This window comes from Scyliorhinus torazame, chromosome 4 (assembly GCF_047496885.1).
Source record: "Scyliorhinus torazame isolate Kashiwa2021f chromosome 4, sScyTor2.1, whole genome shotgun sequence".
NCBI classification, from domain to species: domain Eukaryota; kingdom Metazoa; phylum Chordata; class Chondrichthyes; order Carcharhiniformes; family Scyliorhinidae; genus Scyliorhinus; species Scyliorhinus torazame.
In genome coordinates, this window is record NC_092710.1 from 375,894,277 (window position 1) to 375,919,719 (window position 25,443).

The 25,443-nt window shown below is 54.2% G+C and overlaps 1 protein-coding gene across 2 annotated transcripts in view; it reads right to left on the reverse strand.

Annotated features, from left to right (window-relative positions):
• Positions 1-11,086, reverse strand: part of LOC140411255 (protein LBH-like) — a 34,239-nt gene extending 23,153 nt beyond the window's left edge. Inside the window, exon 1 of one of the 2 annotated variants that reach the window (XM_072500382.1) lies at positions 11,065-11,086. The gene's annotated coding sequence lies outside the window, so the exon portion shown is untranslated. The other variant, XM_072500381.1, reaches the window with a different exon arrangement.
• Between the last annotated feature and the right edge of the window lie 14,357 nt (positions 11,087-25,443).

The following is a 25,443-nucleotide window of genomic DNA, read 5'->3' on the forward strand; positions in this document are numbered from 1 at the left end:
TCACCATTTCCTCTGGCTCCACACATAGATTTCCTCCCCTATCTTTGCATGGACCAACCCTTTCCCTGGCTACCCTCTTGCTCTTTATATATGTATAAATTTTCCTTAACCCTATTTACCAATGGCTTTCCATGGCCCTTTTAACCCTCCTGACTCCTTGCTTAAGTTCCTTCCGACTTTCCTTATATTCCACGCAGGCTTCGTCTGTTCCCAGCCTTTTAGCCCTGACAAATGCCTCCTTTTTCTTTTTGGCGAGGCCTACAATACCTCTCGCTATCCAAGGTTCCCGAAAATTGCCGTATTTATCCTTCTTCCTCACAGGAACATGCCGGCCCTGAATTCCTATCAACTTACACTTGAAAGCCTCCCATGTGCCAGATGTTGATTTCCCCTCAAACATCTGCCCCCAATCTACATTCTTCAGTTCCTGTCTATTATTGTTGTAATTAGCCTTCCCCCAATTTCGCACCTTCACCTGAGGACTACACTTATCTATATCCATCAGTACCTGAAAGTTTACTGAATTGTGGTCACTGTTCCCAAAATGCTCCCCTACTGAAACGTCGACCACCTGGCTGGGCTCATTCCCCAATACCAGGTCCAGCACCACCCCTTCTCTAGTTGGACTGTCTATTGTTTCTAGAAGCCCTCCTGGATGCTCCTTACAAACTCTGCCCCATCCAAGCCCCCAGCACTAAGTGAGTCCCAGTCAATATAGGGAAAGTTAAAGTCTCCCATCACCACAACCCTGTTGCTTTTACACATTGCCAATATCTGCCTACATATCTGTTCCTCTATCTCCCCCTGGCTGTTGGGAGGTCTACAGTAAACCCCCAACAATGTGATTGCCCCCTTCTTGTTCCTGAGCTCTAGTTCATAGAATTCACAGTGCAGAAGGAGGCCATTCGGCCCATCGAGTCTGCACCGGCTCTTGGAAAGAGCACCCTACCCAAGGTCAACACCTCCACCCTATCCCCATAACCCAGTAACCCCACCCAACACTAAGGGCAATTTTGGCCACTAAGGGCAATTTATCATGGCCAATCCACCTAACCTGCACATCTTTGGACTGTGGGAGGAAACCGGGGCACCCGGAGGAAACCCACGCAGACACGGGGAGAACGTGCAGACTCCGCACAGACAGTGACCCAAGCTGGAATCGAACCTGGGACCCTGGAGCTGTGAAGCAATTGTGCTAATCACTATGCTACCGTGCTGCCCATATTGCCTCGCTGCCTGAACCCTCCAAGGTGTCCTCCCGGAGTACAGCTGCGATATTCTCCTTAACCAGTAGCGCAACTCCGCCACCCCTTTTACATCCCCCTCTATCCCGCCTGAAACATCTGTATCCTGGAATGTTTAGCTGCCAATCCTGTCCTTCCCTTAACCAAGTCTCCGAAATGGCAACATCATCAGAATTCCGAGTACCAATCCAAGCTCTCAATTCCCCCTTACCGGTTACACTTCTCACATTGAAACAAATGCCCTTCAGACCACCAGACCCTCTTTTTAAAAAAAATATATTTTATTGAAATTCTTTTCCAAACAACAATTTTTCCCTCTTACAAAGCAAACGAAACAATAACAAAACAGAAATTTTTAACAATGCACAGGTAACAAAACCCCATTGTCTATTGACCTAAACTAAACTAACCCCCCCTCCCCCCCCCCGCCCTCCCCCCCCCCCCCCCTCCGGGTTGCTGCTGCGGGTCATCTGTCTTCCCTCTAACGTTCCCCTAGGTAGTCGAGAAATGGCTGCCACCGCCTGGTGAACCCTTGAGCCGATCCTCTCAGGGCAAACTTTATCTGCTCCAGTTTAATGAACCCCGCCATATCATTTACCCAGGCCTCCAGTCCGGGGGGTTTCGCCTCCTTCCACATGAGTAGGATCCTGCGCCGGGCTACTAGGGACGCAAAGGCCACGACATCGGCCTCTTTCGCCTCCTGCACTCCCGGCTCTTCCGCAACTCCAAATAGAGCTAGCCCCCAGCCTGGTTTGACCCGGGCCTTCACCACCCGCGAAATCACTCCCGTCACTCCCTTCCAATACCCCTCTAGTGCCGGGCACGACCAAAACATATGTGCGTGGTTTGCCGGGCTCCCGCCACACCTCCCACACTTGTCCTCCACTCCAAAGAACCTGCTCAGTCTTGCTCCCGTTATGTGTGCTCTATGTAGCACCTTAAATTGAATCAGGCTAAGCCTGGCGCATGAGGAGGAGGAATTTACCCTGCTTAGGGCATCAGCCCACATACCCTCCTCTATCTCCTCCCCTAATTCTTCTTCCCACTTTCCTTTTAGTTCGCCCACCGACTCCTCCCCCTCTTCCCTCATCTCTCGGTAAATCTCTGACACCTTGCCCTCTCCGATCCACAACCCTGAAAGCACCCTGTCCTGTATCCCCTGTGTCGGGAGCAACGGAAATTCCCTCACCTGTTGTCTAGTAAATGCCCTCACCTGCATATATCGCAAGAAATTTCCCCGGGGCAACTTATACTTTTCCTCCAATGCTCCCAAGCTCGCAAAAGTCCCATCTATAAATAAATCTCCCACCCTCCTAATTCCCAACTGGTACCAGCTCTGAAATCCTCCATCCATTCTTCCTGGGGCGAACCTATGGTTGTTCCTGATTGGGGACCCCACCAGGGCTCCCCGCACCCCTCTCTGTCGCCTCCACTGTCCCCAGATATTTAATGTTGCCGCCACCACCGGGTTCGTGGTAAACTTTTTAGGTGAGATCGGTAGCGGCGCCGTCACCAGCGCCTCTAAACTCGTCCCTTTACAGGACTTTCTCTCCAGTCTTTTCCACGCCGCTCCCTCACCCTCCATCATCCATTTACGTATCATTGCCACATTGGCGGCCCAATAGTAATCGCCCAAGTTCGGTAGTGCCAGTCCTCCTCTGTCCCTACTACGCTGAAGGAACCCCCTCCTTACTCTCGGAACTTTCCCTGCCCACACGAAGCTCGTGATGCTCCTATCTATTTTATTAAAAAAGGTCTTGGTGATTAAAATAGGGAGACATTGAAATACAAATAAGAACCTCGGGAGGACCATCATCTTAATTGCTTGCACCCTGCCCGCCAGCGATAGAGGCTGCATGTCCCACCTCGTGAAGTCCTCCTCCATTTGTTCTACCAACCGTGTCAGATTAAGTCTGTGCAAGGTTCCCCAGCTCCTAGCGATCTGAATCCCCAGGTATCGGAAGTTTCTTTCCACTTTCCTTAGCGGTAAGCCTTCTATCTCTCTACTCTGGTCCCCTGGATGTATCACAAATAATTCACTCTTCCCCATGTTTAACCTATACCCCGAAAATTCCCCGAACCCCCTCAAAATTCGCATAACCTCTATCATCCCCCCCGCTGGGTCCGACACGTATAGCAATAGGTCATCCGCGTATAACGAGACTCGGTGTTCTTCTCCCCCTCTAATCACCCCTCTCCATTTCCTGGAGTCTCTCAATGCCATGGCCAGAGGTTCAATTGCCAACACGAACAACAATGGAGACAGCGGGCACCCCTGTCTTGTTCCCCTATATAGTCGGAAATACTCCGATCTATGTCGACCTGTAACTACGCTTGCCGTTGGAGCCCCATAAAGAAGTCTAACCCAGCTAATAAACCCGTTCCCAAACCCAAACCTCCTTAACACTTCCCATAAATACTCCCACTCCACCCTATCAAATGCCTACTCTGCGTCCATTGCCGCCACTATCTCTGCCTCCCCCTCCACTGGGGGCATCATTATCACCCCTAATAGTCGTTGCACGTTAACATTCAGTTGTCTCCCTTTTACGAACCCTGTCTGGTCTTCGTGCACCACCCCCGGGACACAGTCCTCTATCCTCGATGCCAGTACCTTTGCCAACAATTTGGCATCCACGTTCAATAATGAAATGGGTCTATAGGACCCGCACTGCAACGGATCTTTGTCCGTCTTCAAAATTAGTGATATCGTCGCCTCCGACATCGTCGGGGGTAGAGTCCCCCCTTTCCTGGCCTCATTAAATGTCCTCGCCATCAACGGGGCCAACAAGTCCACATATTTTCTGTAGAATTCCACCGGGAACCCGTCTGGCCCCGGGGCCTTCCCTGCTTGCATGCTTCCCAGTCCCTTAATAACCTCGTCCACCTCAATCGGTGCCCCCAGGCCTGCCATCTCCTGCTCCTCCACTTTCGGGAACCTCAATTGGTCCAGGAACTGCCGCATCCCCTCCTCTCCCTCTGGGGGTTGAGACCTATACAGTCATAGAACCTCCTCATAGAAGGTCTTGAACACCTCATTTATCTTTCCTGCCCTTCGCACCGTGTCTCCCCTTTCACCAGACCCTCTTTGATCAGCAACCACACCCTGTCTCAGTCTGACTGGCCCTAGTCTCTAGTTCCCCTTAATTCATCTTTGCTCTGGTTCCCACCCCCCTGCCAAACTAGTTTAAATCCTCCCGAGTGACTCTAGCAAACCTCCCAGCCAGGATATCAGTGCCCCTCCAGTTTTGATGCAACCCGTCCTTCTTATACAGGTCCCACCTGCCCCGGAACAGATCCCAATGGTCCAGAAATCTGAAACCCCCCCTCCTACACCAGCTGTTTAATCAGGTGTTGAACTGTACTATCCTCCTATTTCTAGCCTCACTGGCACGTGGAAGAATAATGGAGAAGAGCAAGTGGATCAAGTGTCTGTTGGGAACACATGGGTAAGAGTGATCATATTACCATAACGTTTGGATGAATAATGGCGAAGAGCGAGTGGATCAAGTGCCTGCGGGGAACATGTGGGAGAGTGATCATATTATCATGTTTTGATCAGTAATGAAGAGCATGGAACAATCTAAAGTCAATCTTTTAAGTTGGAAGAGGGTTAATTTTGATGTGATGAGAGGGGACCTAGCCAGAGTGAAATGCAATCAGAGACTGACATGACAAAACTGTAACAGAAACACTGGGTGATCCTCAATCAGATGTTTCAGGCACGGGCAGGGGTCACCTCAAGAAGGTCGAAGGTTAGGGGACCAAATCCAGGACACGCTGGATGACGAGGGAGATACAGAATGTGATAAACAATAAAGAGAGTGGACGATGTACACCAGGCGAATTCGTCAAGTGACAACCAGGTCAGGTACAAGAGTTGAGAGGGGAAGTGAAAAGGAAAATAAGACTTGCAAAACGAGAGCGGATGAGAGTAGCATGACTGTTAATATTGAAGAGAATCTATCATCTTTAACCATCAAGTAAATAGTGAAGAGCAAGGGTGGAAAACTGTGAGTATTTTATATCAGTACTTACTGATGCTGACAGGAAGTGGGGATAGTGGAGGTCACGGATGGGCAGGATTTACCGGGAATTCCGGCTGTGGTGAGAGTGGATCAGTCGCCTGCTCCAGATGGTTTGCTAATGGAGGTGGGATTGGAGATGGTGGAAGGGCTAACTGTATCTTCTAATCTTGTCTACATATGGGAGAGTACCAACTGTGACAGACATCCTTATTGAAGAAAGTGCAGTCCCTGTAACGAAACACCGGGCACTTTAATCCACTCGGCGTGCCACTGAGCTTGTAATCTGCTGGACTGGTAATCCGCTGGACTAGTAACACGTTGGACTGGTAATCCGCTTGACTAGTAACACGTTGGACTGGTAATCCGCTTGACTAGTAACACGTTGGACTGGTAATCCGCTTGACTAGTAGCACGTTGGACTGGTAAGCCATTGGAATGGTGATCCACCAGACAGATCCACAGGACTAGTAATCCTGGGGGTGCACAAAATGGCGGCGCCCATCCATCTAACGTGGCGTCCGCAGGACACGATGGCGGCGCCCGGGGACCGCACGTGGCCCTGGAGTAGGAAGATGGCGGCGACCGCTGGCCGCACGGGGACCGTGGAGAGGTTTGTGGTGGCGGTCCGCATTCACCGCCGGAGACCGCGGCGACCGCCCGGGCCTGGCATACCATCACAAAGTGGCCCTTTTTACCGCATCCCCTGCAGGTGGATGCGCGGGCCGGGCAGCGCTGCCGGGGGTGCTTGGCCTGCCCGCAAAAGTAGCAGCGGGGCCCCCCGGGGTTGCCAGGCCGCCTTGCAGCGCAGGCCTGTGGGGGGCTGGGGGATGTCTCGGGGCCAGCTGCGGAGGGGTTGCACGTTGCCCAGCGGGCAGCCGCGCGGTCGGGAACGTAAGCGCAGGCGTTCCTGGAGGCCACGTCCAGGGAGCCTGCAAGGGCCCGTGACTCCTTGAGGCCTCGGGTGTCTTTTTCCAGCAATCGCTGGCGGATTTGGGAGGACAGCATACCTGCCACGAAAGCGTCCCGGACCCGTGTGTTCGCTCGACGAAACTTGCGGGCAGCTGCAGTTTCTCCCCAACACCAGGAGCGCACGGTAGAATTCTTCCAGCGATTCCCCAGTATTTGTCGCCTCGTTGCTAGCAGATGTCGGGCGTAGACCTGGTTTACCGGGCGAATATAATGTCCTTTTAGCAGCTCTATTGCTGCATCGAAGTCTTCCGCGTCCTCGATGAGGGTGTAAATCTCCCGGCTCACCCTCGAGTGCAGGGCTTGCAATTTCTGTTCTCCAGTGGGTGTGTTTTCGGCCGTTCCGAGATATCCTTTAAAACACGCCAGCCAGTGCTTGAAGATTGCCACTGAGTTCGCCGCGTGGGGGCTGAGTTGCAGACACTCCGGCTTGAGTCGGAGCTCCATCCTTTAAAATCGAGCTTATTAAATTGATGCACGATCAATGATCACTAAAGCGAGGTTGGAGTCCAACTGAAGGCTTTAATAAGCGAGATGTTTCCCCCAGCAGCTCAGGTACAGAATGGGGGCTGCTGGGGCGGCACGGGCTCTTATACCCCGCCTAGCAGGGCGGAGCTACAATACAGCTTGACCAATAGGAAGCATACAATTTCTACCAAAGGTGTTCCAGCATTACCAGGTACTGTAATACCTCTACTACCACAGACCTCATCCTCACCAAGCTGCCTGCTGCAGAGGGATCTGTCCATGACAGGATCGGTAGAAGTTACCGCCGCACAGTCCTTGCGGAGACAAAGTCCCGTCTTCACATTGAGGAACCCCTCCATCATGCTGTGTGGAACTACCACCGTGCTCAATGGGAGAGATGGGTCTTTGCCTCCACAAGGACTGTGTTGCTGGGGACCTCTGGAGGAGATCGAGATGGATCATCCACTAGACACTTCGAGCTGAAGATTTCTGTAAATTGGGGATCACGGTCCCAGTTCCACATTGGTGCATGTCCCTTTAAGCGCAATACTGTCGGTAAGGGCTGGTTTGGTGGACCAATTGGGAGTGAGAGTGGGTATCACCCCAGAGGTGGAGGACTCTCTTAGGCAGGAGATGTGTAGCCGTGTACAATCCTTCTAATTAATAAATCCTTGTGTGGTTACAATGAAATCTGTGATAGTGCATCATTACAATGGTGGAATTTGAATTCAATTACACTCAAGACTCAAGGGCAGCATGGTAGCACAGTGGTTAGCACAGTTGCTTCACAGCTCCAGGGTCCCAGGTTCGATTCTGGCTTGGGTCACTGTCTGTGCGGAGTCTGCACATTCTCCCCGTGTGTGCGTGGGTTTCCTCCGGGTGCTCCGGTTTCCTCCCACAGTCCAAAGACGTGCGGGTTAGGTGGATTGGCCGTGACAAATTGTCCTTAGTGTCCAAAAAAGGTTAAGTGGGGGTTACTGGGTTACGGGGATAGGGTTGTTACGTGGCCTTGAGTAGGGTGCTCTTTGCAAGGGCCGGTGTAGACTCGATGGGCCGAATGGCCTCCTTTTGCACTGTAAATTCTATGATTCTATGAAGACTGGGCATCCAAGGGGCTGGTTTAGCACAGGGCTAAATCGCTGGCTTTGAAAGCAGACCAAGGCAGGCCAGCAGCACGGTTCAATTCCCGTACCAGCCTCCCCAAACAGGCGCCGGAATGTGGCGACTAGGGGTTTTTCACAGTAACTTCATTGAAGCCGACTTGTGACAATAAGTGAGTTTCATTTCATTTCATTTTCATTTCATGAGGTGAATTGTATTCAACTACAATCTGTAACCTCCTGGCCCGGCCTATCCCCCACCATTACCGCCCAGCCAGGGGATCAACCCCGGTTCAATGAAGAGTGCAGGAGAGCATGCCGGGAGCAACACCAGACAGACCGGAAAATGAGGTGTCAACACAGGACTACTTGTGTGTCCAGCTGCATAAGCAGCCAGTAACAGACAGAGCGAAGCGATTCCACAACAAACGCATCAGATCTCAGCTCTGCAGTCCTGCCGCACCCAACCGTGACTGGTGGTTATTCCGATCCCAGACCAGACCCTAACAGTTGCTCGGGTACTGGACCAAAACCCCAATAATTTAGGTTTTTTTTCAGACTGTGCGGAAACAACGGCCGGGATTCTCGGGCCCTGCGCCGGGTCGGAGAATCCCCGGGGGGGGGGGCACGAACCCCGCCCCGCCGCCCCGATGTCGGCTGCCGTATTTTCCGGCGCCATTTTCCGGCCGTTGGCCGCGCCCCCCCCCCCCCCCCCCCCCCCCCAAGGATTCTCCGGGCCCCGAAGGCCGTAAAGTTTTGGCCACTCCCGCCGGCGTGAATTGCTCACCTCACGCACGGCGCGACCTGGCAGATAAGTGTGCGGGGGCGGTCCTGGGGGGGGGGGGGCGAGCAGGGTATCCGACCCTGGGGGGGGGGGGTCCCCCCACGGTGGTCTGGCCCGTGATCGGGGCCTAACGATCTGCGGGTGGGCTGCTTCCGTGGGGGGGGGGGGGGCCTTCTTTCCTCCGCGCCGGCCGAGCTGCGCATGCGCGAACGCGCGACGGCCCTTCGGCGCTGGCTGGAGCGACGCCAACCCCTCCGACGTCAACCTAGCCCCAAGAAAGTGGAGAATTCCTCACTTTCGGGGGCTGTCGACGCTGAATAGTTGGCGCCGGTTTTCCTCCTGGAGTGGGGACGTAGCCCCACGTTCAGAGAATTCAGCCCAGTGTTTCAGTCCAGGAGAGACTCTCTGAAGAAACAGGGAGTGGTTATTTTTAAAACAAAACTTTATTATAACTACAAACTTTGATTAACTTTTTAACTTCCCAAAAGAACGGCTGACAATTTACACCTTAAACACAACTACTCAATTTCCCATTAAACAACAAGAAAATAAACATCCGACTCTCAGTCTATCTCACTGTGGGGGAATTGTGGGCTCAGCATCTGGCAGCTCAGAATTCAACTCCGCTCTCCAAAGTTTCCCCACAAAAACAGCCTCTCTAAAACTTTTCAAAATGTCTCTCTGCCTTTCTGAACTCCACTCAGCAATGACCATCTCCCCAAGCTGAAAAATAAATGATCTCTGCAGGCTGCGAAGCACACTAACTCCACAGGGACTTCCCCTGTCAAACCGCAGTCCATTAGCCCAGACTGAAAAACAATTCCTTTGTCAATTTCACCTTCTGGCTGCTAACAGCACCCAGGCCTTGCAAAACAGAACGATTTTTTATAAGAAAACATGACCACTGCAGTTAAACACGCTCCAACCCCAGGCTTTTAACCCTGAAAATGCCCAATACATCGAATCCAATATTCTTAATGTCTTCCAGCCGTGAATGGCGGTGGACAATTAAACAACTCGCTGGAGGAGGAGGCTCCACAAATACCCCTGTCCTCAATGATGGAGGAGCCCAGCACATCTGTGCAAAAGACAAGGCTGAGGCATTCGCAACAATCTTCAGCCAGCAGTGCTGAGTGGATGATCCACTCGGTCTCCTCCGGAGGTCTCCAGCATCACAGATGTCCGTCTTCAGCCAATACGATTCACTCCGCTCGATACCAAGAAACGGCTGACGGCTCTGGATACGGCAAAGGCTGTGGGCCCTGACAATATCCCGGCAATAGTACTGAAGACTTGTGCCCCAGAACTTGCCGCAGCCCTAGCCACGCTGTCCCAGTACGGCTACAACACTGGCATCTACCCGGCAATGTGGAAAATTGCCCAGGTGTGTCCTGTACACAAGAAACAGGACAAATCCAGCCCAGCCAATTACCGCCCTATCAGTCTCCTCTCCATCATCAGCACAGTGACGGGAGGAGTCATCGACAGAGCTATCCAGCGGCACTTACTCAGCAATAACCTGGCCACGGACGCTCAGTTTGGGTTCCGCCAGGGTCACTCAGCTCCTGACCTCATTGGTTCAAACATGGAGCTGAACCAACAAGAGGAAAAAACCTAAAATAGCAAACTCACGCTGGGGTACGATAGGTCTGTCAGCGAATAGCACCGGGGCACAGGAGACGTGGCCATAGTCCCCGATGACCAGAGGCTGTTTCCCCTGTGAGGGGGAGAGCTGACCGGCGGTCATTCAACCTGAGGGTCACCACACCTCGGGCGAGGGACGAGGTTGAGAAGGCGGAGCCTTCATCAATAACCTCAGCCGGTGCGGGAATCGAACTGCATCACGAACCAGCTGCCCAGCCAAGCGAGCTAAACCAGCCCCCGGTACTGGGGTACAGTCCTGGTTAGGCCTGTCAGTGTCAGATTGAGGCCCCTCTTCACGCCCCCGCCACCCCGGATCATTGCGTTGTTGATGGTTTCCAGCTCACCTTCTCCTCACAGAATCCACTTCCCTCCTCGGTTCTGTTCACAGGTCCCCCGGTCCCGTGTGTCTGTCCCTCGCTCTCTCTTCCGCTGTCTCGAACTCTCGCTTTCTCTCCCACACAGTCTCGCTCACTTTCTCTGAATCACTCACTATGTCTCTCCTTCAGTCACTCTGTCTTCTACACTCTTCCTTTGTCTCGCTCTCTCTCTCTCTCTCTCTGTCTCTCTCTCACTTCCTCTCAGTCCCTCAGTATCTTGCTCACACTCTGTTTTCACTCAGCACTCAATCGGCCTCTCCCTCACGTTCTCTCCCCGCCTAGTACCCCGAGGGTCCCCCTTCCTCACATCAGTCACTCGTCTCAGTCTCCTGTGGACCCACTCGCTGTCTCAGGCACTCATTCACTCTCAATCTCTCTCTCTCTCTCACTCCAACATTGTCTCTCAGTCGCTCCCTTTCTTGCTCTCAGTCCGTCTCACACTCACAAACTTACCTCAACAACAGAAACCTAAAAACAACATTGGGGCGGGGTCAGCACTCGAACTGACTCTCATTAACTCACCGAGAACCACAACAGTTCCTGAAACACAGCCCTGACCCAGAAAAACAATCCAAACACAGCCCTGACCCAGAAAAACAATCCTAACACAGGCCTGACCCCAGATAAACAATCCTAACACAGGCCTGACCCCAGATAAACAATCCAAACACAGCCCCGACCCAGATAAACAATCCGAACACAGGCCTGACCCCAGATAAACAATCCTAACACAGGCCTGACCCCAGATAAACAATCCTAACACAGGCCTGACCCCAGATAAACAATCCAAACACAGCCCTGACCCAGAAAAACAATCCAAACACAGCCCTGACCCAGAAAAACAATCCTAACACAGGCCTGACCCCAGATAAACAATCCTAACACAGGCCTGACCCCAGATAAACAATCCAAACACAGCCCCGACCCAGATAAACAATCCGAACACAGGCCTGACCCCAGATAAACAATCCTAACACAGGCCTGACCCCAGATAAACAATCCTAACACAGGCCTGACCCCAGATAAACAATCCAAACACAGCCCTGACCCAGATAAACAATCCTAACACAGGCCTGACCCCAGATAAACAATCCAAACACAGCCCTGACCCAGATAAACAATCCTAACACAGGCCTGACCCCAGATAAACAATCCAAACACAGCCCTGACCCAGATAAACAATCCTAACACAGGCCTGACCCCAGATAAACAATCCAAACACAGCCCTGACACAGATAAACAATTCAAACACAGTCCTGACCCAGATAAACAAGCCACAGACAGTCCTGACCCAGATAACAATCCAAACACAGCCCTGACCCAGATAACTTATAAAAACACAGACCCGCCTTGATAAACAATCCAAACACAGACCCGACCCAGATAAACAATCCAAACACAGACCCGACCCAGATAAACAATCCAAACACAGCCCTGACACAGATAAACAATTCAAACACAGTCCTGACCCAGATAAACAATCCAAACACAGCCCTGACACAGATAAACAATTCAAACACAGTCCTGACCCAAATAAACAAGCCACAGACAGTCCTGACCCAGATAACAATCCAAACACAGTCCTGACCCAGATAAACAAGCCACAGACAGTCCTGACCCAGATAACAATCCAAACACAGCCCTGACCCAGATAACTTATACAAACACAGACCCGCCTTGATAAACAATCCAAACACAGACCCGACCCAGATAAACAATCCAAACACAGACCCGACCCAGATAACTAATCCAATCACAGACCCGACCCAGATAAACAATCGAAACACAGTCCTGACCCAGATAACTAATCCAAACACAGTCCTGACCCAGATAACAATCCAAACACAGTCCTGACCCAGATAACTTATACAAACACAGACCCGCCTTGATAAACAATCCAAACACAGACCCGACCCAGATAAACAATCCAAACACAGACCCGACCCAGATAACTAATCCAATCACAGACCCGACCCAGATAAACAATCGAAACACAGTCCTGACCCAGATAACAATCCAAACACAGTCCTGACCCAGATAACAATCCAAACACAGTCCAGACCCAGGTAAATAATCCAAACACAGTCCAGACCCAGGTAAATAATCCAAACGCAGGTCGATCCCGGTAAAGGAAGGTGCTGTCTAAGGAACCTTGGTGAGTTACTGCAGTGCATCCTGTAGATGGTACAATCTGGGTTCAGGAACAAGAACCCCAGATGTTGCTTGGGTATTGTGGTAGTAGAGGTTTTACCTGATAAGCTAAAGCACCATTGGTGGAAACTGTATGCTTTCTATTGGTTAGGATGTATGGTAGCTCCGCCCTGCTAGGCGGGGTATAAGAACCCGTGCCGCCCCAGCAGCCCCCATTCTGTACCTGAGCTGCTGGGGGAAACATCGAGCTTATTAAAGCCTTCAGTTGGACTACAACCTCGCTTTAGTGGTCATTGATCGTGCATCAATTTAATAAGCTAGATTTAAAAGGATGGAGCTCCGACTCAAGCCGGAGTGTCTGCAACTCAGCCCCCACGTGGCGAACTCAGCAGCAATCTTCAAACACTGGCTGGCGTGTTTTAAAGGATATCTCGGGACGGCCGAAAACACACCCAGGGGAGAACAGAAATTGCAAGTCCTGCACTCGAGGGTGAGCCCGGAGATTTACACACTCATCGAGGAAGCAGAAGACTTCGATGCAGCAATAGAGCTGCTAAAAGGACATTATATTCGCCGGGTAAACCAGGTCTACGCCCGGCACCTGCTAGCAACAAGGCGACCACCCCCTGGGGAATCGCTGGAAGAATTCTACCGTACACTGCTGGTGTTGGGGAGAAACTGAACACACTCTTAGTCCAGGACGCTTTCGTGGCAGGTATGCTATCCTCACAAATCCGCCATTACGGTTAGAAAAAGACACTCTGGGTCTCGGGGAGACACGGGCCCTTGCAGGCTCCCTGGACGTGGCCTCCAGAAACGCCCGCGCTTACGTTCCCGACCGTGCGGCTGCCCACTGGGCAGCGTGGAACCCATCCGCGGCCGACCCTGAGACTTCCCCCCATGCCCCCACAGGCCTGCGCTGCAAGGCGGCCTGGCAACCCCGAAGGGCCCCGCTGCTACTTTTGCGGGCAGGTCAAGCACCCCCGCCAGCGCTGCCCGGCCCGCACATCCACCTGCAAGGGATGCGGTGAAAAGGCCCATTTCGTGGGGGTATGCCAGGCCCGTGCGGTTGCCGCGGTCTCCGGCGGCGAATGCGGACCACAATCATAAACTTCCCCACGGTCCCCGTGCGGCCAGCGGTCACCACCATCTTCCTATTCCAGGGCCACGTGCGGACCCTGGGCGCCGCCATCTTGTTCCTTCCGTTGGAGGGATGGGCGCCGCCATTTTGTGCACCCCCAGCCATGTGCGACCAATGGGAGTCGCCATCTTGGATGGACTCCCAGGACCCCAGCTCGGCTGTCCATGCACTGCCCGAAGAGAACTCTCAACTGCTGCGATTAGCCTCGGTGACCCTGGATCAGTCCCGACCTCGAACACTCTCAACTGCTACCACGACCGTATTCATCAACGGGCACGAGACGTCCTGCCTAATCGACTCTGGGAGCACGGAGAGCTTCATACACCCAGATACGGTAAGGCGCTGTTCTCTCCTCATCCACCCCATTAATCAAAAAATCTCCCTGGCCTCCGGTTCCCACTCAGTGGAGATAAAGGGGTTTTGTGTAGCAAACCTCATGGTCCAGGGAAGGGAGTTCAAAAATTTCCGTCTCTACGTCCTTCCCCACCTCTGCGCGGCCACACTCCTGGGGTTGGACTTCCAATGTAACTTGCAAAGCCTAACCTTTAAATTCGGCGGCCCTATACCCCCCCTCACTGTCTACGGCCTCGCGACCCTCAAGGTCGATCCGCCTTCCCTGTTTGCGAACCTCACTCCGGATTGCAAACCCGTTGCCACCAGGAGCAGGCGGTACAGCGCCCAGGACCGAATCTTTATTAGGTCAGAGGTCGAAAGGCTTCTGAGGGAAGGAGTCATTGAAGCCAGTAACAGCCCCTGGAGAGCTCAAGCAGTGGTGGTAAAGACCGGGGAGAAGCATAGGATGGTCATCGACTACAGTCAGACCATCAACAGGTTTACGCAGCTGGACGCGTACCCCCTCCCCCGCATATCCAACCTGGTAAACAGGATCGCGCATTACAAGGTCTTCTCCACGGTGGATCTTAAGTCCGCCCACCACCAGTTCCCCATCCGCACTAGTGACCGCAAATACACTGCCTTCGAGGCAGATGGGCGGCTCTATCACTTCTTAAGGGTTCCCTTCGGTGTCACTAACGGGGTCTCGGTCTTCCAGCGCGAGATGGACCGAATGGCTGACCGGTACGATTTACGGGCAACATTCCCGTATCTCGATAATGTCACCATCTGCGGCCACGACCAGCAGGACCACGACACCAACCTCCGAAAATTCCTCCAGACCGCAAAGATCCTTAACCTTACATACAACAAGGATAAATGCTTGTTTAGCACCGACCGTCTAGCCATCCTCGGCTACGTAGTGCGAAATGGAGTTACTGGCCCCGACCCTGAACGCATGCGCCCCCTTAACATAAGAACATAAGAACTAGGAGCAGGTGTCGGCCATCGGGCCCCTCGAGCCTGCCCCGCCATTCAATGAGACCATGGCTGATCTTTTGTGGACTCAGCTCCACTTTCCTGCCCGAGCACCATAACCCTTAATCCCTTTATTCTTCAAAAAAACTATCTATCTTTATCTTAAAAACGTTTAAAGAAGGAGCCTCAACTGCTTCACTGGGCAAGGAATTCCATAGATTCACAACCCTTTGGGTGAAGAAGTTCCTCCTAAACTCAGTCCTAAATCTACTTCCCCTTATTTTGAGGCTATGCCCCCTAGTTCTGCTTTCACCCGCCAGTGGAAACAACCTGCCCGCATCTATCCTGTCTATTCTCTTCATAATCTTATATGTTTCTATAAGATCCCCCCGCATCACTTCTATGGAACTCCTTATGGAGTTCCTCCTCCCTCACTGCTCCAAGGCCCTGAAACGTTGCCTAGGGGTTTTTAGCTACTACACCCAGTGGGTCCCCAACTACGCAGACAAAGCCAGACCCCTGATCCAATCCACAGCTTTTCCCCTGTCGATAGAGGCCCGCCAGGCCTTCAGCCGCATCAAAGCAGACACGATTCACGCCATCGACGAGTCCCTCCCCTTCCAGGTCGAGAGCGATGCGTCTGACGTAGCTCTGGCGGCCACCCTCAACCAAGCGGGCAGGCCCGTGGCCTTCTTCTCCCGTACCCTCCATGCTTCCGAAATCCGCCACTCCTCAGTCGAAAAGGAGGCCCAGGCCATAGATGAAGCTGTGCGACACTGGAGGCATTACCTGGCCGGCAGGAGATTCACTCTCCTCACTGACCAACGGTCGGTTGCTTTCATGTTCGATAACGCGCAGCGGGGCAAGATAAAGAACGACAAGATCTTGCGGTGGAGGATCGAACTCTCCACCTTCAACTACGAGATCTTGTACCGTCCGGGGAAGCTGAACAGCCTCCTGATGCCCTGTCCCGCGGCACTTGTGCCATCGCACAAGTGGACCGCCTCCGAGCCCTCCACGAGGACCTCTGCCACCCGGGGGTCACTCGCTTTTTCCATTTTGTCAAGACCCGCAACCTGCCCTACTCCATCGAGGAGGTCAGGACAGTCACCAGGGACTGCCAGATCTGCGCGGAGTGCAAACCGCACTTCTACCGGCCAGAGAGAGCGCATCTGATAAAGGCTTCCCGTCCCTTTGAACGCCTCAGTCTGGACTTCAAAGGCCCCCTCCCCTCCACCGACCGCATCACGTACTTCCTGAACGTGATTGACGAGTACTCCCGGTTCCCATTCGCCATCCCCTGCCCCGACATGACCGCAACCACCGTCATCAAGGCCCTCCATAGCATCTTTGCACTGTTCGGGTTCCCCGCTTACATACACAGTGATAGGGGGTCCTCCTTTATGAGCGACGAACTGCGTCAATTCCTGCTCAGCAAGGGCATCGCCTCGAGCAGGACGACCAGTTACAACCCCCGGGGTAACGGACAGGTAGAGAGGGAGAACGGAACGGTCTGGAAGACCGTCCTACTGGCCCTACGGTCCAGGAACCTCTCAGTCTCCCGCTGGCAGGAGGCCCTCCCGGATGCCCTCCACTCCATCCGGTCACTGCTTTGTACGACCACCAACCAGACACCTCCCGAATGTCTCCTTGTCTTCCCCAGGAAGTCCTCCTCTGGGACCTCGCTCCCGACCTGGCTGGCAGCTCCCGGACCCATCCTGCTCCGAAAACACGTGCGGGCGCACAAGTCGGACCCGTTGGTTGAGAGGGTCCATCTTCTCCACGTTAACCCCCAGTACGCCTACGTGGCGTACCCTGACAGCCGACAAGATACGGTCTCCCTACGAGACCTGGCGCCCGCCGGAGTCCCACGCACACCCCAGCCACCAGTCCCACCCTCCCTCCCACCAGTGCACCTTCCAGGAGGATCGGTCCTTCCGCCGGCCCCGTCTAGGCCCCCCCACCCACCGACGCCCCCCGCAGGCGCTCCCTTCCCAGGTCAACCGTTTTCCCCACCAGCGCCGTCTAGGGGTGCCGAAGCTGCCATGGAGATCGAGGCCACGCTCCCGGAGTCACAGACGCCCGAGCCTCCACCGGAGTCACCACCGAAGCTCCGACGATCACAGAGGACGACCAGGGCCCCCGATCGACTGATTGCTTCATTTTAAATTGTAAACTGTAAATATAAAACACCAAATGTACATAGCTACCAGAATTGTAAATAGTTACTAAACACTGTACGGAGGTATTATACTACGTTGCCATGTTTTGTAGTTTCAGGCCACTACCCCCTCTTTTTTAACAGGGGGTGAATGTGGTAGTAGAGGTATTACGGTGCCTGATAGGCTGGAGCACCATTGGTAGATATTGTATGCTTTCTATTGGTTAAGATGTATGGTAGCTCCGCCCTGCTAGGCGGGGTATAAGAGCCCGTGCCGCCCCAGCAGCCCCCATTCTGTAGCTGAGCTGCTGGGGGAAACATCGAACTTATTAAAGCCTTCAGTTGGACTACAACCCCGCTTTAGTGGTCGTTGATAGTGCATCAGGTATATGAATCCCACATTGGAATTGGGATCAGGAATCCCAGATACTGGTCTGGAAAAGAAATCCTGGATCGGAATCAGGAACAATGCTGGATATGTCAGGAAGTGCGGGAATCCCCGGATCATGATCAAAAGCAGCAATCAGGATTAGGAATTCCAAACATTGATCAAGTTGAAGAATTCTGCATTGGGATCGGGAACAGGAAACGGAGTTCGGGATCCGGAATTCTGACTTGCCTTAGGCATGAGTGCTAATGTTTAATGAAGATATTAGAGTTGGAAGGTTGTCCCTGGTGATAAAATGATTGATCAGTTCCAGAGGAAACATCTCCCAATCCCTTTCCCTCATTCCCGCTGATCCTCGAAACTCACAAAGTGACAAAGCCCTTTGAGCTGGACGATGGTGTGAGGTTTCCCTCTGCTGGGGAATCTCTGTCACTGCGCCCTTACCAGCTTCAAAAGCATTTGTTTCTGCTCTGCCTGTTACATTCTTCACCAGTCTATCACTATCCCCCTCAGAGTTCACCGTGCACACAAGCTTTGTGTCATCTGCAAATTGTACAATTGTTCCCTGTACCAAGTCTCGGTCATTAATGTGGATCAATAACAGCAGTGATCCCTCCTGTCTCTGATTTTGAGCTGTGCCTCGGTGAACACACAGAGAAACAACAGCTCCGTCTCCGTTCTCCTCACTGCCTGTAGTAATCGGCTGTTCAGGGCTGAATGTGTGGGACTGGACGATTAGTTCCTCATGCATGAACCACAAACACATGTAACGTGCACATATGTACCACACACGTTTTAACCACACATGAACATAAGAACATAAGAACTAGGAGCAGGAGTCGGCCATCTGGCCCCTCGAGCCTGCTCCACCATTCAATGAGATCATGGCTGATCTTTTGTGGACTCAGCTCCACTTTCCGGCCCGAACACCATAACCCTTAATCCCTTTATTCTTCAAAAAACTATCTATCTTTATCTTAAAAACATTTAATGAAGGAGCCTCTACTGCTTCACTGGGCAAGGAATTCCATAGATTCACAACCCTTTGGGTGAAGAGGTTCCTCCGAAACTCAGTCCTAAATCTACTTCCCCTTATTTTGAGGCTATGCCCCCTAGTTCTGCTTTCACCCGCCAGTGGAAACAACCTGCCCGCATCTATCCTATCTATTCCATTCATAATCTTATATGTTTCTATAAGATCCCCCCTCATCCTTCTAAATTCCAACGAGTACAGTCCCAGTCTACTCAACCTCTCCTCGTAATCCAACCCCCTCAGCTCTGGGAATATACCACAAATGCATGTACTGAACATGCATATACCGCACACACAGGTACCTCACATGCATGTACCGCACATGCATGTACCATACATGCATGTACCGTACAGGCATGTACCACATGCACATGTACCGCACACACATACCGCACATGCATGCAGCACACACACATGTACCACACTCACATGTACCACAATCACATGCACCACACATCATGTAACACGCACGTCTGTACCGCACACATGCACCACACATCATGTAACATGCATGTCTGTACCGCACACATGTACCACACATGCATGTACCACACACATATGTACCATACACGTGTACCGCACATAGATGTAACACACAAACACATGTACAGCACACATATACCGCACACGCATGAACCCACCCTCATGATCCACACATGCATGTGCCACACACATGTACCATACACATATGTACCACACACATGTACCGCACACACATGTACCACACCTGCATGTGCGGCACACACATATACTGCACACACATTAACCACACACATGTATCGCACACACAGGTAGTGCGCACGAACATACTGCACGTGCATGTACCGCACACATGGTCCACACACATGGTCCCACACATATACCACACACGCATGTACTGCACACGCATGTACCACACACACATTTCCACCCATGCAAGTACCACATACGCATGCACCATCCATGCATGGACCATGCACACATGCATGAATCACAGACACATGCACCACGGATGCGGGTACCAGGTACGCATGTACCACATGGGGGAGAGAGAGAAAGTGCTGCAGGGTCCAGGGGAGAGAGAGAAGGTGCTGCAGGACCCAGGGGAGAGAGAGAAGGTGCTGCAGGACCCAGGGGAGAGAGAAACGGTGCTGCAGGGCCAAGGGGAGAGAGAGAAGGTGCTGCAGGGCCCAGGGGAGAGAGAGAAGGTGCTGCAGGGCCCAGGGGAGAGAGAGAAGGTGCTGCAGGGCCCAGGGGAGAGAGAGAAGGCGCTGCAGGACCCAGGGGAGAGAGAGAAGGTGCTGCAGGGCCCAGGGGAGAGAGAGAAGGTGCTCTAGGTCCCAAAGGAGAGAGAGAAGGTGCTACAGGGCCCAGGGGAGAGAGAGAAGGTACTGTAGGTCCCAGGGGAGAGAGAGAAGGTGCTCAAGGTCCCAAAGGAGAGAGAGAAGGTGCTGCGGGGCCCAGGGGAGAGAGAGAAGGTGCTGTAGGTCCCAAAGGAGAGAGAGAAGGTGCTGCAGGGCCCAGAGGAGAGAGAGAAGGTGCTGCAGGGCCCAGGGGAGAGAGAGAAGGTGCTGCAGGGCCCAGGGGAGAGAGAGAGAAGGTGCTGCAGGGCCCAGGGGAGAGAGAGAAGGTGCTCTAGGTCCCAAAGGAGAGAGAGAAGGTGCTGCAGGGCCCAGGGGAGAGAGAGAAGGTGCTCTAGGTCCCAAAGGAGAGAGAGAAGGTGCTACAGGGCCCAGGGGAGAGAGAGAAGGTACTGTAGGTCCCAGGGGAGAGAGAGAAGGTGCTCAAGGTCCCAAAGGAGACAGAGAAGGTGCTGCAGGGCCCAGGGGAGAGAGAGAAGGTGCTGTAGGTCCCAAAGGAGAGAGAGAGAAGGTGCTGCAGGGCCCAGAGGAGAGAGAGAAGGTGCTGCAGGGCCCAGGGGAGAGAGAGAGAAGGTGCTCTAGGCCCCAAAGGAGAGAGAGAAGGTGCTGCAGGGCCCAGGGGAGAGAGAGAAGGTGCTGTAGGTCCCAAAGGAGAGGGAGAAGATGCTGCAGGGCCCAGAGGAGAGAGAGAAGGTGCTGCAGGGCCCAGGGGAGAGAGAGAAGGTGCTGCAGGGCCCAGGGGAGAGAGAGAAGGTGCTGCAGGGCCCAGGGGAGAGAGAGAAGGTGCTGCAGGGCCCAGGGGAGAGAGAGAAGGTGCTGCAGGGCCCAGGGGAGAGAGAGAGAAGGTACTGTAGGTCCCAGGGGAGAGAGAGAAGGTGCTGCAGGGCCCAGGGGAGAGAGAGAGAAGGTGCTGCAGGGCCCAGGGGAGAGAGAGAATGTGCTCTAGGTCCCAAAGGAGAGAGAGAAGGTGCTGCAGGGCCCAGGGGAGAGAGAGAAGGTGCTCTAGGTCCCAAAGGAGAGAGAGAAGGTGCTACAGGGCCCAGGGGAGAGAGAGAAGGTACTGTAGGTCCCAGGGGAGAGAGAGAAGGTGCTGTAGGTCCCAAAGGAGAGAGAGAAGGTGCTGCAGGGCCCAGGGGAGAGAGAGAAGGTGCTGTAGGTCCCAAAGGAGAGAGAGAAGGTGCTGCAGGGCCCAGAGGAGAGAGAGAAGGTGCTGCAGGGCCCAGGGGAGAGAGAGAAGGTGCTGCAGGGCCCAGGGGAGAGAGAGAGAAGGTGCTGCAGGGCCCAGGGGAGAGAGAGAAGGTGCTGCAGGGCCCAGGGGAGAGAGAGAAGGTACTGTAGGTCCCAGGGGTGAGAGAGAAGGTGCTCAAGGTCCCAAAGGAGAGAGAGAAGGTGCTGCAGGGCCCAGGGGAGAGAGAGAAGGTGCTGTAGGTCCCAAAGGAGAGAGAGAGAAGGTGCTGCAGGGCCCAGAGGAGAGAGAGAAGGTGCTGCAGGGCCCAGGGGAGAGAGAGAAGGTGCTCTAGGCCCCAAAGGAGAGAGAGAAGGTGCTGCAGGGCCCAGGGGAGAGAGAGAAGGTGCTGTAGGTCCCAAAGGAGAGGGAGAAGATGCTGCAGGGCCCAGAGGAGAGAGAGAAGGTGCTGCAGGGCCCAGGGGAGAGAGAGAAGGTGCTGCAGGGCCCAGGGGAGAGAGAGAAGGTGCTGCAGGGCCCAGGGGAGAGAGAGAAGGTGCTGCAGGGCCCAGGGGAGAGAGAGAAGGTGCTGCAGGGCCCAGGGGAGAGAGAGAGAAGGTACTGTAGGTCCCAGGGGAGAGAGAGAAGGTGCTCTAGGTCCCAAAGGAGAGAGAGAAGGTGCTGCAGGGCCCAGGGGAGAGAGAGAAGGTGCTGCAGGGCCCAGGGGAGAGAGAGAAGGTGCTGCAGGGCCCAGGGGAGAGAGAGAAGGTGCTGTAGTTCCCAGGGGAGAGAGAGAAGGTGCTGTAGGTCCCAGGGGAGAGAGAGAAGGTGCTGCAGGGCCCAGGGGAGAGAGAGAAGGTGCTGCAGGGCCCAGGGGAGAGAGAGAAGGTGCTGCAGGGCCCAGGGGAGAGAGAGAAGGTGCTGCAGGGCCCAGGGGAGAGAGAGAAGGTGCTGCAGGGCCCAGGGGAGAGAGAGAAGGTGCTGCAGGGCCCAGGGGAGAGAGAGAAGGTGCTGCAGGGCCCAGGGGAGAGAGAGAAGGTGCTGCAGGGCCCAGGGGAGAGAGAGAAGGTGCTGCAGGGCCCAGGGGAGAGAGAGAAGGTGCTGCAGGGCCCAGGGGAGAGAGAGAAGGTGCTGCAGGGCTTAGGGGAGAGAGAGAAGTGTGGTGAACCACGCATTGCTACTATATATATATATTTACCGTTATTCGTTATTCGTCCCACTGTTATCCACCACTGAATATATGTTCACTGTTGTTCTTAATCACTGTTACTTACTGTTGTTGTGTTGAAGCTTCTGTTGGCTCCGCCCCTCGGGGGAGGTATATAATTGGCAGACCTGTGGCCAGCTCTCAGTGCGGGAGCAGCAGCAGGCTGACCTACTCCTTAGCTTATTAAAACCACTGTTCTCTCCTACAACTCGACTCGTGTGAACTGATGCTCCATCAATTCCCCGGCTGCGGTGTGGGCACGGGTGTCGGGACCTTCGACTCCGGGAACGTGCCGTCTGCAGCTTCACCGCGCCGCGTTGCCGGAGAGGGAGACGGTGTAGGGGCGGGGGCGGTGGTGACGGCCCCAGGGAGGGCTGCCGGTGCCAAATCCCGGAGGGAGACTGTGCCCTGCCGTCCGTCGCGGTGCGCCACGAGTGCATACTGAGGGTTTGCATGGAGGAGCTGAACCCTCTCGACCAGGGGGTCGGACTTATGGCTCCTCGCGTGCTTCCTGAGGAGGACGGACCCTGGGACTGTCAGCCAGGACGGAAGCGAGACCCCGGAGGTGGACTTCCTGGGAAGACAAACAAACGTTTGTGAGGGGTCTCGTTAGTGCGCTGCAGAGAAGCGACCGGATGGAGCGGAGCTCCTCGGGAAGGACCTCCTGCCAGCGGGAGACGGGAGACTGGGAGACTTCTGGACCATAGGGCCAGGAGGACGGCCTTCCAGACCATCGCATTCTCCCTCTCCACCTGTCCGTTGCCCCGGGGGTTGTAGCTGGTCGGCCTGCACGAGGCGATGCCCTTGCTGAGCAGGAACTGACTGGCTTTTCCCCAGGGTAGAGGGGTCAATTACTAGGGGGCATAGGTTTAAGGTGAGAGGGGCAAGGTTTAGAGTAGATGTACGAGGCAAGTTTTTTACGCAGAGGGTAGTGGGTGCCTGGAACTCGCTACCGGAGGAGGTGGTGGAAGCAGGGACGATAGGGACATTTAAGGGGCATCTTGACAAATACATGAATAGGATGGGAATAGAAGGATACGGACCCAGGAAGCGTAGAAGATTGTAGTTTAGACGGGCAGCATGGTCGGCACGGGCTTGGAGGGCCGAAGGGCCTGTTCCTGTGCTGTACGTTTCTTTGTTCTTTGTTCTTTGTTGACGCAACGCATCGCTCATAAAGGAGGAACCCCGATCACTGTGGATGTAGGTGGGAAACCCGAACAGGGTGAAGAGACTGTGCAGGGCCTTGATGATGGTGGCAGAGGTCATGTCTGGGGGATGGCGAATGGGAAACGGGAGTACTCGTCAACAATGTTGAGGAAGTACACGTTATGGTCAGTGGAGGGGAGGGGCCCTTTGAAATCGATGCTGAGGCGCTCAAAGGGGCGGGAGGCCTTCACTAGGTGTGCTCTGTCTGGCCGATAGAAGTGCGGTTTGCACTCCGCGCAGACCTGGCAGTCCCTGGTCACGGACCTGACCTCCTCGGTGGAGTAGGGCAGGTTGCGAGCCTTGATAAAATGAAAAAAAAGGGTGACCCCCGGGTGACAGAGGTCATTGTGGAGGGCCCGGAGTCAGTCTACCTGTGCACTGGCACATGTACCGCGGGATAGGGCATCTGGGGGCTCATTGAGTTTCCCCGGTCGGTACAAGATATCGTAGCTGTAGGTGGAGAGCTCGATCCCCCACATCAGGATCTTGTCGTTCTTGATCTTACCCCGCTGTGTGTTGTTAAACATGAAGGCAACCGACCGTTGGTCAGTGAGGAGAGTGAATCTCCTGCCGGCCAGGTAATGCCTCCAATGTCGCACAGCTTCCACAATGGCCTGGGCTTCCTTTTCCACTGAGGAGTGGCGGATTTCTGAGGCGTGGAGGGTACGTGAGAAGAAGGCCACGGGCCTACCTGCCTGATTGTGGGTAGCGGCCAGAGCAAAGTCCGACACATCGCTCTCCCCCTGGAAGGGGATGGACTCATCCACAGCCTGCATCGCGGCCTTGGCAATATCGGCCTTGATGCAGTTGAAGGCCAGGTGGGCCTCGGCCGTCAGGGGAAAAATGGTGGATTTGACAGTGGGCGGGCCTTGTCCGCATAATTGGGGACCCACTGGGCATAGTACGAGAAGAACCCCAGGCATCTCTTTGGGGGCCTTGGGGCAGTGGGGGAGGGGGAGTTCGAGGAGGGGGTGCATGCGGTCGGGGTCGGGCCCTAGGACTCCGTGTTCCACCACGTAGCCGACGTAGCGGGAGACGCATTTCTCTCTATTACAGGTTAGGTTCAGGGGTTTAGCGGTGTGGAGGAGGTGCCGGGGGTTCTCGTCATGGTCCTGCTGGTCATGGCCGCAGATGGTGACGTTGTCCAGGTACGGGAACGTGTCCCGCAGCCCGTACTGGTCAACCATTCGGGCCATTTCTCGCTGGAAGACCGAGACCCCATTGGTGACGCTGATGGGAACCCTGAGGAAGTGGTAGAGGCGGCCATCTGCCTCGAAGGCAGTGTATTGGCGGTCCTCCGGGCGGATAGGGAGCTGGTGGTACGCGGACTTCAAGTCGACTGTGGAGAAGACTCGATACTGCGCCTGTTGACCATATCAGATATGCGGGGGAGAGGGTACGCATCGAGCTGCGTGTACCGGTTGATGGTTTGACTGTCGATGACCATCCGGTGCTTCTCCCCAGTCTTGACGACCACCACTGGGGCTCTCCAGGGGCTGGTACTAGCCTCAATGATCCCCTCTCGGAGGAGTCGCTGGACCCCCGACCTGATAAAGGCCCTGTCCCGGGCACTGTACCATCTGCTCCTAGTAGCGACGGGCTTACAGTCCGGGGTGAGGTTTGCGAAGAGCGGGGGTGGGGCGACCTTAAGGGTCGCAAGGCTACAGATGGCGAGGGGGGGCAGGGGTCCGTCGAACTTTAAGGTAAGGCTCTGGAGATGGCACTGGAA